Source organism: Bemisia tabaci, chromosome 5, assembly GCF_918797505.1.
Source record: "Bemisia tabaci chromosome 5, PGI_BMITA_v3".
Classification (NCBI taxonomy): domain Eukaryota; kingdom Metazoa; phylum Arthropoda; class Insecta; order Hemiptera; family Aleyrodidae; genus Bemisia; species Bemisia tabaci.
In genome coordinates, this window is record NC_092797.1 from 7,913,475 (window position 1) to 7,933,798 (window position 20,324).

Consider the following 20,324-nt stretch of genomic DNA (forward strand, 5'->3'; position numbering starts at 1 on the left):
CCACGAAAGGTGTAAAAATAGAAAAGCGACAAAATCATAGGAAATTATCTAATTTTTAGAAACTAATGGAGGGGAAGGGGGGTTCAGACCCCTCGAAACCACTCCTCTGTCTATATCTCACCATCGCTATAAAAATATCCGTCTTAACTTGCAATATATTTCCGTTCGGAAAGAGATACGGTACAGGCGGCTGTGAACCGCGAAATCAAAAAAGAGACAGTTATTAAGGTCATGTTGGAAACAAAAGCAAATTGGAACATGGTATATAGATATATAAGGTTAGTTTTAGAAACTAGAAATAAGGTAACAAATAATAGGATGCCAACCCCCACACAAACCGAAGTAGTAGCCACGGCTGGTTCCGGTCTCTTAGAAAATAGATAAATTATACTGTAATTACTTACATTTAAGATTATTGAAGTGTATTGTTAATTTCTGATTTTTGAGTACCATTTATAATAATCGTGTAATAACTATTTTCTTTGAATAAAAAAAAAAAAAAAAAAAAAAAAAAAAAAAACAAAAGACTTGCAATATAAAGGATTCAAGTATGGTGGAAGCCGTGAGAATATTGTTAACAATCAATTTTGTCCTGAAAATGGCGCTTCATGGCATTGTCACCTCGATAAGGACCTTTGAAATGTTCCCTTTTAGGACTTTATCCTGTCCGCAGCTGCTGGTCAGTCGCTGGCCAGTCAGAAGCTCATGAATACAGCTCATGATGTCAATCCTGCAGCCTAATGTGTACTAATATGTAAATCTCCAGACGTAATCCCGATACTTATTGAGCAATAAGATTAAGTGCCATTTGTTGGACATGCTTCCAAGGGGCCCCACGGAAACTTTTTAAGTGCTATCTCCTCATTCACTCGTTCAGGATTATCAATGGTTGCTGATGTGACTGATGCGAGCTCGAGGTGTACTTATCGCGCGTATTTTTGAGCCTTATTTATTGAGTTTTCAGTTTTCGAAGCTTTTGTTAATTTTTGTTGGCAACGGTTGTGCTGTCTTTTCTGCCGTCATTACATGTTCTGTAAGACTATTAAGTATCACTCATTTATCGAAATTGGAAACGAAAGAATACATTTTTCGGAAGATTCAGCTCCTTGAACTTCAACATAATTATTTAAGCGATTGTATTTCGATTTTGGTCGAGCACCAGCCTGAAAAAATATCAGGTTAATTCTGAAGGAAGATATTCATCGGTGCGTAATTATGAAGACCTTACCTACTCATAATATCCAAAGGATTCCTTACAAACACTCTAAAAAATGTGGTTTTTGGATTTACTTGAGGTATGTTGGCTTTTTGATTTAAACATGTTTTCTGCCTGATCAAGGTTTCTTGACAGCAAATAGCAAATTCAAGAATATTTCTTGATGAATTGAGTCACTTTTTTCAATGATCAGACGCCCGCTCTGCTAAGGAAGAACGCCGTAGGAGCCTTCAGGCGTTGCCAAGTTTCCTTCGATAAAAACCGAATTTACTGAGAAAATTGCGCATAATTTTTTCCAAAATTTGCAGACAATCTTTTACACAATTTAATCTAAATAAAATATTTGAAAATTTCAAAGAAAAATGTGCATGATTTTCGTCAAAATTACATGTTTTATCAAGGGAGATATCAAGTCTCGGATGTTCATACGGCGTTCTTCCTTAGCAAGGCAGCGCTGTTCGTGATACCGCGACACTTACGCGGTTTCGAAACTAGGCGAGTAGATGTTTTACACATCCCAGGTTTCAACTTTTCAAGTCGCAGTCACTCGTAACGAAGATTAATTAGAACATCAACGTAATTTGTGCCGTTTTTCGCGGTCACGTACGTATAATTATTTCATCAGAGAAAAACGCCAGCTCTTCAATTTTCACGGCATAATTTTGCCATTTGATTTGCATAGCGCTCACTATGATTGATAAACCGTGAAACTATTCCGGAGGTGTTGAAGCCGCACTTAAAGTGCAACCTTCGGTCTCCTCCACAATAATTAAGTGGCAACCTCACATAGTGCCGCATAAGTGCAATTCGCTAGTAAAATGTGTGCAACAGTGAAATGCATTTACGTTCTTTTGTTTGGGGACCAACAGAAAAGTGGTTCCTTATTGCAAAATGCAACGAAACATGCAACAGCTCCATTTCAGCTGCGACTTAACTTAGGACGAGTGACTAACGAAGACACCAGAGACAGAGAAAATGTTTTGCCCTGTTGCGACACGAGAGTGAATCAGTTGTTTCAGCGTGCTCCCGCTCATTCGAAGTTTTGAAAGCGTCCTGCGTCCGTTCGTGTCAGGGCATATGTGAGCAGATTTAAACAATTAGACCAGAAAGTGTAAACGTTTCTCTCCGAAAACACAAACATATAGAGTGACGTCGTTTAGGTCCCTTGGTGTCAATTGCATAGTCGCTCCTCTGGCGTCAAAAATTCAGGAACAAAAAAGTGCCTCGGGTCGAGAATATCCTAGAGTCCCTTTATACTGAGAGTCAAGACAATTCGGCTCATGGATGTCACAAACGGGAATAAAGATTACAGAAATTGAACGTTTTTCGTAATCTTTGATCGGCCCATTCTCAAATGCCTTTCTCCGTTCCTCCTCTCATTCCGTTTGTTCCTTGCCGAGCCCGTAATTCCCTGGTCCATTCCAGATTATAATCTTTGCAATTGGTGAAAATGTAATCTTTATTCCCGTTTGTGACACTGTGAAGGCCTAAAATACGGGAACCAATCAGAAATGGATTCACATTGTCTTGACTCTCAGTATAAAGGGACTCTAGAATATCCTATACCTTTTCAACTCTCGCGAAGAGAAAATCCATCATTAATATAACTTACGAATATTTTGATACCGGAATTGACTATCTGTGGAGTGTGGATTCTTGACTAATCCGTTCAATCAATCATCTGTGTCCTCTGGTATCATTTGTCATGGCACAGGAAAAAAATATTGAAATCCATCCATGCCTCCGGCAAAAGTAGCTCTTATTAATTCAGCATTTTTTCACTCTAGACTCCATTTATTAAAATTGAGACAATACGTTTAAAGCGGCAAAGATTAGCTTTAAATGCTGTCGATTGACCGGTCAATGTTGTTGAAAATGTAGAAGAATTTTCTTTTGTGAGCCGTATAGGAATATGAAAAGGACTTAGTAATCGTATGATTTATTTTTAATTCATTTTTCATATTCGATATATATTTTTCTGTCTTTTTGGTTTTATAACTTGGATAAACGAGGCGCCTGGAACCAAAACTGGCAATCTTCAATGCCCTGTCTAGAAATCATATTAATTTTCTGCGAGGATCAACCCAAACTTTTAGCTGTTTTTACCATTTTTCTAAGGTCTCTCGCTTGATACCGGAAAATTCACAAGAAAACATGAACATGGGTCCTTTCTTGTTCTTCAAGTTCTTCAAGTATTAAAATTATAATGATCGCACAATTTTCAGACAGGGCAATACTGCCGTTATAAGGAAGCACGCCGTATGAACATTCGAGAGTTGCCAAATATCCTTCGATAAAATGTTTATTTTTTAGAAAAATTTTAAATTTTTTTCCTTTATATTTTCAGAATCTTTAGGTAAAATTGCGAACTAAATTATCCGAAAAATTGAAAGGAAAATTATCAAAAATTTACCAGGAAATTCGGGATTTATCGAAGGAAATTTGGTAACGCCTGAAGGTTTATACGGCGTTTTTCCTTAGCACGGAAGAACAAAGATTGCCGGTTTTGGTTCTAGACGCCTCAATCGTCACTGAAAAAATAAAGACGCCTTTATGGCTATCTGACTTAGTGGTAAAGCAAAGAAATGAATAATTGAGCAATGGGTATGTGATCCAACAAGAGAATGCTAACAGTACTTCGGATTGAGGAACTAAAACGGAAAAGATTTTAATTTGGAGAAGAGGGAAGGAACTGCAACAATCTAATAATCGACTCTCTTGCTCCAGTTTCACAAGATCTTTTTTGCCCCTCAGCACTTGAATTCCGAACGGCGTATTTTTTTGGTCACCGCCGGATGAGAACGAGAGCGAAAGCTGTGGTTCAGTGACTTGTGACCAAGCAAAAGTGAATTTTTGTTTTCAAGTGCGAGGACATCGTTGCCATCGTTGCATCGTTGTCCGCGAGCTAAACGTGTTGATTCCATACTGCCGTGTTAAGGGAAAACGCCGTATGAACATTTGAGAGTTGCCTTTCCCTTGGCAACACATGTTTTTTTGACGACATTCATGCACATTTTTCTTTGAAATTTTCTGACTTTTTAGATTAAATTGCTCACAAGATTGTTTGAAAATTTTGGAAACAAATATTCCCAATTTCCCCAGTAAATTCAGTTTTTATTGAAGGAAACTTGTAGCAGCCTCCGAAGGCTCACACGGCGTTCTTCCCTAGCACGGCGCAGCATAGGGAAAAAACGGTTCCCAATCGCGGTTTTTGAAAGTTTTTCCTTATGTTTGGCTTTAAAAATAGGAAGGAACCAATTTTCTTGATAGACGATAAGTCCGCCCCGGTTGATTCCATTAGTTCTTCGGAAGAACGTCCACATAGCATCAACATGTAGAGTTCGTTCCTTTCTGTGTTGCCATCGTTGCATCGTTGTCGGCGAGCGAATAAATGTGTTGATACCGTGGGGAAAAACGATGTTCGATGGGAGTGGAAAAAGTGGGGAAAAAAGTGGAGTTACGTTTCGTGTAAAAAGTTAAATTACCCCTTAAATTTGGCCATTGCTCGTCGCCTTCCTGGCGTAAAGGCGTAACTGCATTTCACCATGAGCCCTGTCGTCCATTTATTTCAACGCTTTCCCGGGTTCATCTCAATGTGTAGTCACGCCCTTTTGTCAGCCAAGCGATAAACTGATGTGGCTTGGTTCCTCCCTGCTTATTGCGGTGCAGTTAGTCCATCATCCTCCCATAGTCCGCGAGAACCATCCCTCTCAACCTATACACGGAGAAAAAAACTTCGTGCGTGTGACCCGAAGTTGAGGTCATATGGATCTCTGAGGTTTTCGGATCAAGTTTCTAAAAACTTGAGATCCAGCTGCCGAAGTTCGGGTCAGATATTTGAAATACTTCGATACATACCGAAGGGTTGGGGTCACACATCTGAGGTACTCCGGTACATACCGAAGTGCCTCGATGTCTGACCCGAGCTTCGGCAGTTGGACCTCAAGTTTTCGAATACGTGAGCCGAAAACTTCATAGATCCATATGACCTCAACTTCGAGTCCCACGCACGAAGTTTTTTTCTCCGTGTAGGATCACTCCATTTTCCCTCGTCTCCTTCGTCCATCGCTTTGTCTATCGACTTCAATAATCAGACGGCACGCGGAGAAAAAAACCCCGATCGTAAGGAATCGTGGAACCTATACGGCGACCTCTACATTCAGTCAAACTCTCCATGCATAGATAGGGAGCAAATACTTCATCAGGGTTGCTACACGAAGAAAAAACTTCGTGCGTGGAACCCGAAGTTTGGGTCATATGGATCTCTGAAGTTTTCGGATTGAGCATCTGAACACTTTAGATCGAGCTGTCGGATCACACATCTGAAATTTCAGTTCTTATACCTGAAGTAATTCAGATGTATTTTCGCGGCTCACCGATAAGTCGTTCACCGCGTTTTCTCTGGGGGCAGGCCCGCCACAAGGGGGGGGGATACTGGGTCCTTGGTACCGGGGCCCGGGCCCTGGAGGGGCCCGTGACGCAGGTGAAAAACCACTGCGAATTCATGTGTAACCCTTGTCTCGTAGGGAAAAGTGAGCAAATTACCCTGAAAATTCCGCAAAAGGTGAATAAAGTTTCAAAAACACGCTAGGGCACTATAAAATTTTTCTTACTTTTTTAGAGATTTTCAAGATTTTGAGTATATGTAGAATGATATTTTTAGTAACTGTGTTTCATTTTCTTCCGTTGTCGGATGCTAAGAGGCTCCTTTCTGGGCATCCTCGACTTCAATGGCTTAACTCCCTTGCCATAGACGTACGAAAGGGGAGTCCACGGGGGCCCGGCTCCCCATAGAATTGAAAATTATCATCTGCCCCCTCAAAAGAAAATTTATAGATGTTTTGAATGCAACAATTCGAAAGTTTTTGGTGCTGAAAGTAAACAAAAAGGCGTAATTATTCTGCAGAAATTGATGGAAAATCTCCATCATAAGAGCTTCATAATGCGTCCAAATAGATTTAAAATTTCAAAAATTTCCCGGGGGAGGCCCCCCGGACCCCCCCCCCCCCCCCCCCCTGTGCTAGGGGCCCGGGCCAGAAAATTGGTACCAGGGCCCGAGATGGGATGTGGCGGGCCTGCTGGGGGTTGAATAAGAGCCCGGTAAGTGGGTGGGGGTGACAAGCGGTCGCCGGTGAACTAGTTCGGGAGATGTGGCTGAAATTTTGGCGGGCTGCCCGTTCACTTTGGCGGTTGACGTCGGCGACTTGGCTCGGCTCGGCGCGTCGTTAACTCGATGGTCGTTTCGGCTTCGGCTCTTCCTCTTCCTCGCGACTCCGTCGCCGGCGTGAGGAAGTCCGCTCGGACGAACCGACGCACAGTGGCTCGAGGCGATAGGAAAGGTCGGAGAAAATTTGTAAACTTTCAACGCTTATAACTCCGTCTATACAAAATTTTGAAGCTCTGAAAGCGGTTTCAATGGTTTTCTCGTGAAATTTTCTTGCTGAAGCACCCCTTATAATTCGAAATGTGACGAAATTAACATCAAAATTTGCAGTTTTAGTTAAATATTTCTTGTCCGACCTCTCTGATTGACTGGATCCACTGTGCGACGCGCCGCGCACCTCGCCAGCCGGGTGACAGGCGGCCACGGGAGCAGGCGCACCCTCCCACGTTGCCATTCCGTCGAAATAATCTTCGATTTCAATAGGCTTACACTGAAAAATGGGTTTAATAAGGGCGTATTGTATAGTCGTTTCTCAATCGGCCCCTCTCTTTAAGAGACCCCATATGGTTTACATTGCGATTCAGGGAGGTTTGAGGAAATTCTTGACATGTAGCATCATGAAAAGGATAATTGAGGGGCTCGGAGGACAAGGCGCATAATTGCAATTTTTAGGGAAATTAAGATATGAATGATTTCTAGTAGAAATAGTCACAATTCATATTCTGTGAAAAATTCGCTCTCAAATTTCAATTTTCAAGCATCAAAATGTCAGTTTGAAAATCCTCTCCGCCAAAAAGATTCATGTAATTTTGAAACTTCAAACACGAATTTCTCAAAATTGCAAAGAGTGCACTTATGCGCCTTGTCTTTCAAGCTCCTCAGTTTTTATGAATCTTGAGTGGATTTCATAATTACAACTTTGCCCTGAATGAACATTGGCGGCGTTTACAAAAGGGTGAATCTGTGTTCATTTCCACGTGTGCTTCGAAATGCAAAAAGTACGAGCTAACCACACACGGCTCAAGCACGCAGAAATGTGTTTTCTGTTCACACCCGAGACGAAGCAACTATTCGTACTTCTATTCTGTGCCAATTGCCTACACGAGAAATTGCAGGCTTTTCGTGGAGGAAGATTTTTGGAAGTTATAGATTTGTCTGTAGCATTCCGTTAGCGCCGGATTGCCTGTTGATTGGCCAAGTTCGATCATCTGCGACATTTCTGCAAACGCTAAGTTTTATTGGATTAACGCGAAACCCCGAAAAAATGCATTGCTGTAGATTACGCCTGCAGCACTCCCGGAAAAAATTAAATTTCTGATTTAACAATTCATTTATGCTAAAAAAAGTGACTGCAATGTTTCAATGTAGACTTCACAACACAAAAATGCTACTTTAACCGCTCCCATGGTTAAATTAGCTTATAATAGTGGTTTAAGTAGCATTTTTTTGTCGTAAAATCTATGTTGAAACATTGCAGTCACTTTTTTAGCAATTGAATTGTTCAATCAGCAATTTAATTTTTTCCGTGCTGTTCTGCATTGACATGGCTGACGTGAGGAACATGAAACGCACCAGTGGCGAGGTGTGAATGATCGATTATCGATATTTTCCCATTTGCAGCTATGGTAAAGAATCGATTATTAAGGTGTTTGTTGCGAACACCCCGTTTATCGATCCTTTCGGTAGGTTTAAATGGCAGATCGATCGATAAATGACAAAGCGAACCCCTCTACTGGTCTCCTCTTGAGGGCTCCTACTTTTCTACTCTGCGTTCAAGTCTCCTCGGAGACATGCCCCACCATGTCTTTCTATTCCTGCTATTTCCCGAAGGTTTTTGTTCGTTTACATTATTAACCTTCCAAGGTTTTATGTGTTTCAACCATGGAAAAAAATTAGTCGTCTGAGTTACAGATAACTTATTTTAAAGACCTGGAACTGTTTTCCTCCCTATGGTGGAAAAATTACTTTCGGTAGTTAATGCACAGATTCGCCGAATTATGGCTGAAGAAACAATAGTTGAGCTATTGATGTAGCTTTTTAACGTAAACTGCGCAATGTTAACGTAACGGTCAGCAGTATTACCTCAATCGCATATATATTTTGAATTTGTTTTTTTGTTTTATAATGATCATAATGAAGACACAGCGAATTCATTGTCTGGCGGGAGAGTTAAATGAAAAATTCTGGTGGAAGCATATTTTAAAAAAATATAGATACTGACAACCTAAGTAAAAACCATGGCCAATGAATGGGAGAAAATACTGCCGATCATCGAACTCAAACTTTACGCTACACAACTTGCAAAAATCAGAGGGATGTGATTAGCAAAACTGGAATTATATGTAAAAACCGTCCCTTCATAAAACGCCTGCAATTTTTCGTTCCGGCAATCAGCACAGCACAGGCGCTTGAATAGTTGCTTGCTCTGGGAGACATCAATTAGCTCACTTTTAAGTTGATTACAGTTCGTCGATGTAGTTTTCTCACGCACTCATGCCCACACTTTATGTTCAAGGGCCAAATGATTTAGAAGTAATTCCCCAATCAAACCTTTTAAGAATTCTGAAAACTCTGAAATTTTTCAGCAAAGTATCTGAATGTTCATTACCTTCGGGTTGGATGGAAGTAGAGCCTCACTGAATTTCTCTGTGTGATTGATCACCTTCTTGCAAATAATTCATCTGCGCTTGCTTGAATATTTCCTTCGCGATGCAATTTGGCAACCCAGCAGGCTCGTGCGGGCCCACCTCTCATCAATCCAACTTTTCTCAAGTTATGTCTTTGCAGATCTCTACTTTCATACGCGCATCTATCTTGTCTTATCGAATCACCTGACCGGTTTCGCGAATGATCAATTGTACACCTACAGCGAAATTTCGTTTCATTGTCTCGCTCTTTTTATTATCTGTCAGGCACGGCGGCGGCACTCGACGACTGCGACTCCCATCCGATTTCTCAAAAGCTCATTAAAACTAAACTTTTGTCTGTCAACTCTTTCCTTTTCATTCGCGCTAATGTCGCAGAATGCTAAACTGTTAAAATCCCTCCTCCCCCTCTCCTCGGGAACCAGTTTTAAGAATATCGAGTCGCCGAAACATTAGGTAATGATGCTTTTTCATTATCAACACTTTCGGGTCTAAAATTATTCAAAAATGCGTTGAGAGTAATTGTATTCCTTGTTACGCAACAAAAAAAGTTTTGTGATTGTCATGAGGTGTTTTTCGTTTGATTTTCACATCATCAGCCTCTTTCGAAAATATTTCCATGGGTCCATAATAATATACATTTTCTGTTTTATCGATGGGCAAATGTGAGCTTGAAGTAAGCAGAAGGTGAGAACACCATGGCCATTGCTCTTTTGCACACAGTAAATTACGTTTTGCTCTCAAATATTATGATCGCATAAAAACCCGCATATCCTTTCCACAACTTTATCGACGGGAAGTAGTTGAATCTCACAAAATTGAGTAGTTTAAAAATTGTTCTACCACGCTAAAGAAAAACACCCCACAACCATTCGAATGTTGCCAAATTTTACCATAAGAAAATATTCATTTTTGAAAGAAGTTATGAATAATTTTCATTAAATTTTGCGGACACTTTAGATCAAAATACGAAAAAAATCATCGGAAAAATTGGAAGAAAAATGTTAACAAGTATTCTGGAAAATACATGATTTGTGAAAGAAGATTTGGCAATGTCTGAAGGCTCATACGGCGTTTTTCCTTGGCACGGCAGTGTTTTCCTCACTCGGTTTAAGGATAATTGGACTGCATTTTGCAATTTGGAACTATAAATTCTGGCTCATCTGGAAAAACACTTACGTGCATAGGGAAACTAATGGCACATACGTTGTTTTTAAGCCGGGCTAGAATTTATAGTTCAAAATTGCAAAATGCAGTCCAATTCAGTAATGATAGTTTGACCTGCACCCAAATGAGAGGAAAAGGAAGCCAAGATGTTTGTTTAGTGTCTACTCAAAGGCCCGTTTAATGATATCGACAGGACTAACAACAATTTTATGGACAATTTGTTTACCTTATGCTATCATTAGAAAACGCGTCCTATATCCTATCCGAGCAGGATTTCCAGTACCGTCACGGAAACTTGTAAATGTTCGGATCACTCTTTTATTTCTTTGGCTTCTCATCGTGCGGTTATTTTTTCAGTCTCCGAGCGAACTTGGATTAGAGATGAAGGAGTCCGAAGGCTATGAGTGAAATAACCATCGCTCGTTTATGGCATGAACTTTGCCAACTTCCAGTTCAACTGTTGGTTTTTTTAAGAGATATTTCTCCTGAATCGGACTGCGCCCGTAAAGGTAACGGTAACCTCACAAGACATGATCTGTCGCAAGACTCGGTGGTTGGGGCAAGGAAAGGAAGAATAAGAAGAAGGAAACTGCTAATTTCTTGCCAACTGTCGTCTCTTAATTAATTATTCGCCGAGAGTTAGTCTGAAATTCAATATGAAGCCATTAAGGGAGCCTATAAAAATTTACTAACAGCCTGTTCTCAGCCGTCTTGAGCAGAAAGGATTGTTTCAGAAAATAGTTTTCTCTCGACCCTCTTCGAACTTCAATTTTTCCAGGGGAGGAGAGATCTCCTTTCTGTTCATCGATCTACTCTTCTTCCTCATATTCATCCTCTTTCTTTTCTTCCTCTTTATCCTCTCTCTTATATCTTTTTATTTTTCCTCATCTCTTCCCTCCAATTTCCAATTTGTCCTCATCTGACATTTTACCGTTTTTCTACGGAAAAACGTAACTAACTTTCAACGTTACAAAATTTCCAGTCGCAAATTACATATCTATAAGGAAACTATCGAGCAATTCTCACTGAGAATTTTACTGATTCTTCTTCTGCTTACTCGAGAATATTGACCTACTTGGAATTAAGATATCAGGCCAGAAATAGCACGGTAACATTCTTGTAAAAAACTGAATCGTTTAAGTGAATTTTGCGTCTATTAAAGCTGTCTCAAAGTTTCATGCGAATGCTTTCAGAGTCGATTCTTGGGATCACAATAAGACCTTTTTGTTCCATAGTGTTTTTTTAAAAAATCCCCTGTTTTAGAGCCCCAGCCCCTCACGGTGTTGGTTTGTTTTCTGCATTGTGGCGATAATTTTATGAATGGATATGCATGGAAATTGCCCGTTTGTATGCCATTTTTCTCGTTGAACACATTTCTGGCCAAAAAAAAAAAAAAAAAAAAAAAAAAAAAAAAAAAAAAAAAAAAACACCAAAATTGTATATTAAGGGGAGTTTCAGAGGGGCCGTGACTCTGAAGATGGAAATTCTTGGTGAAATCGTTCCAATCGGGAATCGAACAAAAAAGCCTTATTTCGTAGCGATCCCAAAAATCAATTCTGAAAATATTCGCGTTTAACATTGAGACATCCGTTAGAATGGAGTTACGTTCCTTCATGTATGTGGACTGTATTTTGCAATTTCTTAAGAAGAACAACTTATGGATCGGTCTAGATACAACGTATTGACCATTTATTGCCTATGCACATCAGTGTTTTTATGGATGAGCCAGAAATTGCAGTTCCTAATTGGACCGAGTTTATCAGAAAAGAACCAACCCTCATTTTCGAAAATATTGAGTTAAGAATGTTTTTGAGTTCTACTAGCCGTATATTTTCTCCTGCTAAAAACTGAAAGTCAAAAAACAAAAATTAGTTTATGAAAAAAGGGGTTAAAGTTTATTTTCAATATTGGGCCTTATGTAGGAATAAAACTTCAAACCTCTTTTTCTCAGTTTCAACTTAATATGTTTTGGTTCCTTCCTGATGAACTCGGGCCAATTGAAAATTATCCATCTGAGATAAAATGATTTGTTAGGAGTCCCATCGTCTGAGCCCGTCAGACTAAAGTTAAGTGATGTATGAGGGAACAAGAGGAAAAGGAGCCGTCGATTAGTCGAGCATCCCTTCTCCTTGACCCCGAAAACCCTTTTTAAATCCGAGGTAACCTATTGTGTCTCGGCGAGGCTGATCGAACAATCTCCAAACCCCAGAGGCCCCAAACCCAATCCCGATGCGATCTCGCGGATTTTTTGGCTGGGCCCCAGTCACCTTCGAGTGCAAATAATTTCGAATACCTCGTGGGTAGGTGTACCAGTCGCTCGGAAGTTTCGACCTAAACGATTGTGTAAAGCGCCTGACTTGTTATAATAAATTAGTTTGCTCCGTACCGAGCGCAAATGACTTCATTAAAATACTCGTCAGCGGTGCAATGTCTTACATTCTCGTATTTTATGTCTTAATTGTCGATTTTAGACTCTCACAACTGATACTTTGACACTAAAGTTTGATACCAGCCTTTGGTTGCGAGGAAAAAAGAAAGAAATCCGAATAATTTGTACGTGAGTGTGCCTCAAGCAATAAATTAACTGAATTTTGATTGGAGGGATTTGTTTTTCGACTTGGTACGGCCAGCATTTAATCATAACTGTGGGCTACATTTTGTAATTAGGAACTCTAGTATCTGGCTCATTTTAGAAACAACATATATGCCATTATTTTCCCCATACAGATAGGGAATTCCATGGATGAGCTATAAATTGTGGTTCCTTATTGCAAAATGTTGTCTAGTTGACTGTAACTGAAACTGCCAGTAACCATACGCCATATTTATAATTTGTTAAGCTAAAGATACCAAGAATATTTCTGATTCTACGTCTTCTCGAAGTTAATGTATCATTTCAGTCTCAGGGATCACTAATTTCAATCCCTCCAGAATATTCGCGTTCCTAAATCTAAGACCTTCTCCCGAAACCCCAGTTCTAATTGACTTTTCGATTTTTCTAATGTCACTACTCACTAATGAATTAAGCGTATCTCAACTTATGAAAGCAAACCAATTTCCATGAGCTTCAATGCATTACCGTTTCCAAAATGCTGGTAAAATATTTTTATTTCTCAGAACTTTGATGGAGGGGGGGGGGCTACCCTCAAAAAGCACCGTTTGAACAACTTTTATGGAATAAAGAAGTCTTATTTTGACCCGCAAAACACGTTCCTGCAGTCTCGCGGTTTGACCACGGATCATTCTGTTGTATAAGTTATAGTTTAGTGGTGAAGTATCTCCTGGGTCCTCCTTAGAGTACCTGTATACGGGAGAGTCTTGCCATCCCAATCATTTAACCACAGAAAAAGTGTGCCGCTCCCTGATTGGTCGGCTATCATGGAGCCCCAAAGTTGGCCCAACGTAAACAAACCCCAACCCCTCCGCTCCTAGCTTGGCCCAATGTAAACAAACCAGATGACGACAAAATTCTATAAAGTTCTAGACGTGATTTTGGATGTTATAGAAATTTTTCTATATCCAACTTGTGAATTGAGTTCGGATCGAACTGTGATGGATATTTTTGCCGAAAATCAACACTGGAAAAAAACACATTGTATCTAGAGTCCGGACTCTTAAAAACATCGACAAGAAAAAATACTCTTGATTCAATCGGATTCTTACTTAAATCAAGAACCAAGCCTCTTAATTTGAGCGGATTTCCTTTTGATTTAAGCTTAAATCTGATTGAATCAAGAGTCCTTTTTCTTGTCAATGTTTTCAAGAGTCTGGACTCTAGATCCAATGTGTTTTTTTTTCCAGTGAACCTTTGGGTGCGATTAGCATTCATTTCTCAGCCGATAACACGTGTTCCTATGGGTCTAGTTTATTTACATTGGGCCAACTCTGGAGCTCAATGATAGCCTAAAACTGATGAACCAATCAGAGAGCGGCACAGAGATGGCAATACCCTCCCGTACATAGGTACTCGAGTCTTCTTACCGGAGGATGAACGCGGACGAAGGAACTGGAGAAAAACAGAGGAGGGCTGGGAACGGAACGGAACGGATCGGAACGAAGGATCGGTGACATAAGAACCAAAGTGGCCGGGCAGACCGATTGACGCGACGACGCCCGCGAGGGGAGGGGGAGGGGGGCGGGGGAGGGTGGAAGGAGGAACGGCGACTGTCAAAGAGTGTCCTCAATAAAGTCTCACTACTATAACTTACAAGGTTAAAGCTCCACTGCCCTTTGCCGAGCTTGAGCCCGAGCCACCATTCCAGTTGAGGCGCCGCTGTCGAGTTGTGCCGATTTAAAGAGGGTTTCCCGGGGCCGGCCGCCGGAGCCGCGCCCAGTCTGGCGCCGCTGTACGGTTTCAACTTTTTTCCTCTCCTACGAACGACTTGTCCGGCCGAGCTCGCGCCGAGTCCGACTCAGACACCTGGAAACGAGGGCAAGGGTTACATGAATCGGTCCAAGTAAAAACCGGACTTTTCCATTATCTCATGAACCCTGGAGTGTATGCTGTTTTATGGAGCACAGGGTTCATGAGGAGATTGACTTGGTGGGTTTTAGCATCGGCCAATTTGTATGTAGTGTTAATGGTGACGCTACTCTGTGTTACATGCAAGACTAGACTTTTCTACCACCTCATGGACCCTGGAACGTATGCTGTGTTGTGGAGCACAGGGTTCATGAGAAGATTGACTTGTTGGGTTTTGGCATCGGCCAATTTGTATGTAGTGTTAATAGTGTGACGCTACTCTGGGTTACTTGAAAGACTTGACTTTTCTATCACCTCATGGACCCTGGAACGTATGCTGTCTTATGGAGCTCAGGGCTCATCAAGAGATTGAGTTGATAGATTATAGCATCGACCAATTTATTTGTATGCAGTGTTATGGAAGCTATTCTGCGTTAATTGAAAGGCCGCATTTTTCCATTACCTCATGAACCCTGGAATGTGAGTTGTGTCTTGGAGCGCAGGGTCCATGAGAAGATTAACTTGTTCGAATTCAGCATCGACAGATCTGTACCTAGTGTTACTCTTGATGCTATTCTGTTTTAATTGAAGAACCGGACTTTTCTTTCCCCTCAAGAGCCTTGGAATGTATGCGGCCCGTTGGAGCTCAGGGTTCATGAGGAGATTGACTTGGTGGGCTTAGGCACGACCGATTTGTATGTAGTGTTAGGATGGAAGCTACTCTGCGCTAATTGGAGGATTTGACTCTTCATTATCTCGTGGACCCTGGAATGTGTGCTGTTCGTTGGAGCTCAGGGTTCATGAGGGGATTGTCTACGTATGGGTTTAGGAATCGACCGGCTCGTACTTAGTGTTAATATTGAACCACTCTGTGTTCATAGGTAAAAGCGTTACTTATCTAATGATTGTCTCCTGGAACCCCACAGGTTCACTTAAACAAACCGACCGTTTGGTCACATCAACTGAAAATCGGGTTTGACGAACCGTATCTGGTTAAGATGATATGGAACACCGTTCTCTCCTTCGTTTTGTGGATATGCAATTTTATCCCCTCGGAAGTCAAAGTATTTGTATCACGTCTTTCGCCCCATTCAACTGTTCTACTCTACCTTAAAGTCTCCGGGTGAGCCGGAAAGAGTTCTCCTTCATTTCGTGAATATGCAATTTTACCTACATGGAAGTTGAAATAATTGTATCACGCGTTTCGACGTATCCAACTTTTCTATTATACGTTCCTATTCTTTCGCTACTTATTATTATTCTTCCACTACTTCATTCTCCTCTCCTTCCTTTCTTTCTTCTTCCTCTTCTCCTTCTTCCACGTCTTTTTCGCCCCGTCCATCCTTTTCTCTATCTTTCCCGTGCTCTCATAAAGTAATCAGGACTCACTACTGCTCATTTGAAAATAAGCACATTTTTTGCGCAGTTATGGCTCTGTCTTGAAGGGAGTTAGGTAAATTAGTCGAAATCTGCTTCTTTAGTGTAATCGTTTACTGGGTGTATACGAGCCGAATTTGGAGCAAAACTCGATGTCAAGAATGTAATTGCCATTAGTGGTTGCTGAGTTGCACTGACCACCAGGCGGACAACACCAATCGAACGAAGAGAATACCGTGGCATCAACCACCGCAATGTGACTGGCTTTTCCAAAAAGGCAAGGGTGGTGAATAATGGACGGAGAAACTTTACGTTTACTTAAGTCTTACCATTTTTCGCTTCTCTTTAATCTGCTACCATAAAACATGTTTCCGTAACTCGTAGAACTGACCCATTATAAAATAATTGTATCAGTCCGGAGTAAGCAGTAACTTCAGGATATGATGCAACTTTTTCGGGTTCAGAAGTTTATAACGTAATGAGATAAGATCGTCGTTGAAGCCCCTACATGCACCGGGCACCACCAGGCCAAGAAAAAACGTCACATGAGCATCCTGGAGTTGCCAAACTGTTTTCGATAAAAATGAATTTTCGGAGGAACTTCTGAATATTTTTCTTCTAATTTTGCGGAGAATTTCATTCGGATGGGTCTGAAAATTTCAAGGAAAAATATTCATACCTTTCTGCGGAAAGGCTCAGTTGAAAAATTTCGTGTTCGTGGTTCCTTTAGGTCATTTTGAGTTGCTTTCGTTGCGGTCAGATCAACGAAAAGGACCTGGTCGATCGACCACATTCTCGGTTAAATTGACCACAAAATTGGTTGCTGCTAGTGAGGGGCTAGCGTATTGCACTATACTGTAATCAGTGCGATTCAAGCTCGAATCTCGTCACTTGCGCTTGAGTCTTAACGGGGTTACAAATCAACCAAAACATTTGATCAATATAACCTCCAAAAAACGAATAAAAAAAAATCAACCGCACATTTAGGTTACTCTGTGTTTTACCCGCTATTTTAACACACAGTGACAATTACTTACCAAAATACCAACATATTTCATCAATAAAACCCCCCAAAAACTAATAAAAATATATTAATTGTACACTGGAAAAAAACACACACACATTGGATCTAGAGTCCAGACTCTTTAAAACATCGACAAGGAAAAGTACTCATGATTCAATCAGAATCTAGCTTAAATCAAGAAACAAGCCTCTTAATTTAAGCGGATATTGTTTTGATACAAGCAAAAATCCGATTGAATCAAGAGTATTTTTTCTTGTCAATGTTTTTAAGAGTCTGGACTCTAGATCCAATGTGTTTTTTATTCCAGTGTACGTTTAGTTTACTGTGTGTTTCACTCTCCATTTTAACACTCAATGTCGGTTACTTATTCTTATTGTGTGATTATTTCAAAATTTTGCAACATCCGAATGTTCATACGCCGTTTTTCCTCAGCAGAATTGTGAGCTGCCGTGATAGAGAAAAAGATGTAAGTGCATTTCTGCATGAGCCACGATTAGAACATGATCCAATGTGTCTCGAGGCCCATCCTGGACTCTGTTTACGTCTATCTCTCTGTAACACGGCAGTAGACCCGCCGAACGAAAGACCATGAAGTTGATAATGATAGGGTTGTGAACGAATACTGACTCTGCTCATAGGCCGGTGCCGGTCGTGTCGTAAATCTCAATCCAGTTGTGCATAATCCCAGCGTGGCGCCACACTGTCTTAGCCGTCGCGGCCGGCGTTTGGCTGAAAGCCACCATTCAGTCGCTCCATCCTAATTGGAGCGCCTTGGCTCGAAAACGCTCCGCTGAAGCCGTCACAATGTTATGGTGTACCCTTCATAAATACTTAATTCCTGAGTTGAATCGGCTGCTAATGGGTTAGCAAATGGGGAATTTGCAGGAGTCTGGAATGGGTCAGTTGCGCTGGTCACAAAATCGTGTTTTGATGCTTGATTTTTGTAGATTAGCAAAGAATATTCAAATCCGTCCAAACAGCAACTTTCTACGTTTAGTATTAACCGAGGTAGCGCCCTTTGAAAAGTAGGGTTTTTGAAGTCATCCGCCGCGGTAGGGATACCTTTGGTTGCTTCTACCTTGCTTTCATCGAAGTTGAATAACCATTGCAAATGTTCGTCACACCACTGATGAAACTAAGGTGGAAGAAACCAAGGGTGTCACTACTGCGGTGGATGACGTCAAAAACCCAACTTTTCAAAGGGTGATATCTCGATTAATATTGAACGTAGAAAGTTGCGGTTCGGACAGATCTTAATACTTTTAGCTAATCTACCAGAATTTATCATCAAAACACAATTCTGTGACCAGCGCAACTGGCACATTGCGTAAAATGCATTTTTAAGAAAAAACTACTGAGTGAACTGAGCATGAGAATATCTTTGGCTTCTTAAATGAATATGTATCATTTGAGGTACGACCTAAGTATCTGATCTTCTAAAATACATGCGTTGTATCGCTAAGCACGCCACGCCACTGAACTAATCCACGTCATTCACCCAGCGGGCTGATTATTTCAATCGATATACAAAGCGGTAAGTTAAAAGTTAAGAAAGTTAGAAGTCGAAAAGTCAGCGCGGCACGGCGCGAAGTGTCGCGCTGACCACACTGTGTTTGGCGCAACGCGTGAAGTATCCATGTAGTCTTGTAGGCACTGTGCGTTTCACGCCGCGCCGACCGCTGTTGACCGTACTGTGTTTGACGCAATGCGTGAAGTATTCATGCAGTCTCGTAGGCGCTAATATGTGGTACATGCCGACCGCCGCGTCGAGGGCTTCTCCTTTTCATCCCAAGTCCTCGTCATCATTTCTCTTTGCGCCGCGCCGCTCCAGGCCAAACTACGTGTTTGGTTTCTCTCTTAACTCAACTAAAGCTGCGCAGTCTTTCGTATCGCCGAAATACGACAAAATTAGAAATTAATGAACTCTCGAGAAATAAGAGATTTTGTCACCTTTTCTTGTTTGTAATATTTCTCTGAATTTTTGTACCTGCATGTAAAAAAAATTGCAAAATTAGCCGCCCCCTAATTTTGCCGCCATGGGCCGCGGCCCATGTGGCCACCCCTTTAATCCGGCCCTGTATTCGGTCAACGTGTTCCGACCACATCCTTCTCCTTACTCTGGTCCTCTTGAAGAATAAAAGTCCTTGGAAGAAAAGCCCCTCGTTTCATAAAAATCAGTGGTGGCATCGTTTTTCACGCAAAATTTTACTCTAGTATATCTGATCAAATCGTAAATCTCTAAGGAAGGCGAGAGCTTCATTGAAAATCTCCAATGCTTGCATAAACTCCATTGCCGCCAAGTGCGGCAACCTGGAAGTCGATAGATTCTGTCGGGACGGACCACCTCTGATTTGATTAAATTGCGTTGGGTTGACTTGGCGCGAGCAGGACATACATCACCAGGCGTCTCACTTTTGACTGCCGTGCAAATGTTGTCGTAGGGTAGGTTCGTGCACGGACCGCGGGCTGCGGGCAAACGAACCGAACTCGCCGGCTGAACCGAGATGACCGACTTGACAGGTCTCTTCGGTTCTTCAACCAGAGAAAGCCGGCCGCGTCGATCGAACCGAGTTCTAAGAAACAAGCTCACCAAACGGTTTCTTACCACGCTCCACTTCGCAATCTATGAAATGAGGAATGTTTCCTGTGCGAACTTGGAAATGCGTCGTTTTTGTCCGGGAGTGCTATGATCGTAGGCATTTACACCGGGAGTGAACAGGCATCAAGGTATCGACCAAATGCTAACACACAAATTGTGGTAAGGTAGTGGTTTCGATTTGAATTTTTGGCATTAAAATGGATCTATCTATCTATGGATCTAATCGGAAGTGAAGAAGTATCAAGATTTCGACCAAATGCTAACACATAAATTGTGGTCAGATAGCAGTTTCGATTTGAATTTTTGGTATCAAAATGGATCTATCTATCTATGGATCTAATCGGAAGTGAAGAAGTATCAAGATTTCGATCAAATGCTACCACACAAATTGTGGTCAGATAGCGGTTTCAATTTGAATTTTTGGTGGATCGAGTCAATCAGAGAGGTGGGACGTGAATTTTTTGACTAAGACTGCATATTTTGATGTATAATTCGTTATATTTTAAATTTTAAGGGGTGTTTCTCGAAGAAAATTTGATGAGAAAACCAATGAAACCACTTTCAGAACCTCAAAGTTCCGTATAAGCGGAGTTATAAGCGTTTAAAGTTTCCGAATTTTGTCCGACCGCTATTATTGACTCGATCCACTGTGCGCCGCAAGCATAGGTAC

The 20,324-nt window shown here is 41.2% G+C and overlaps 1 protein-coding gene across 4 annotated transcripts in view; it reads left to right on the forward strand.

Annotated features, from left to right (window-relative positions):
- Nucleotides 1-20,324, forward strand: part of LOC109034861 (uncharacterized) — a 391,518-nt gene that overhangs the window by 63,126 nt on the left and 308,068 nt on the right. The gene's annotated exons all lie outside the window — the stretch shown is intronic.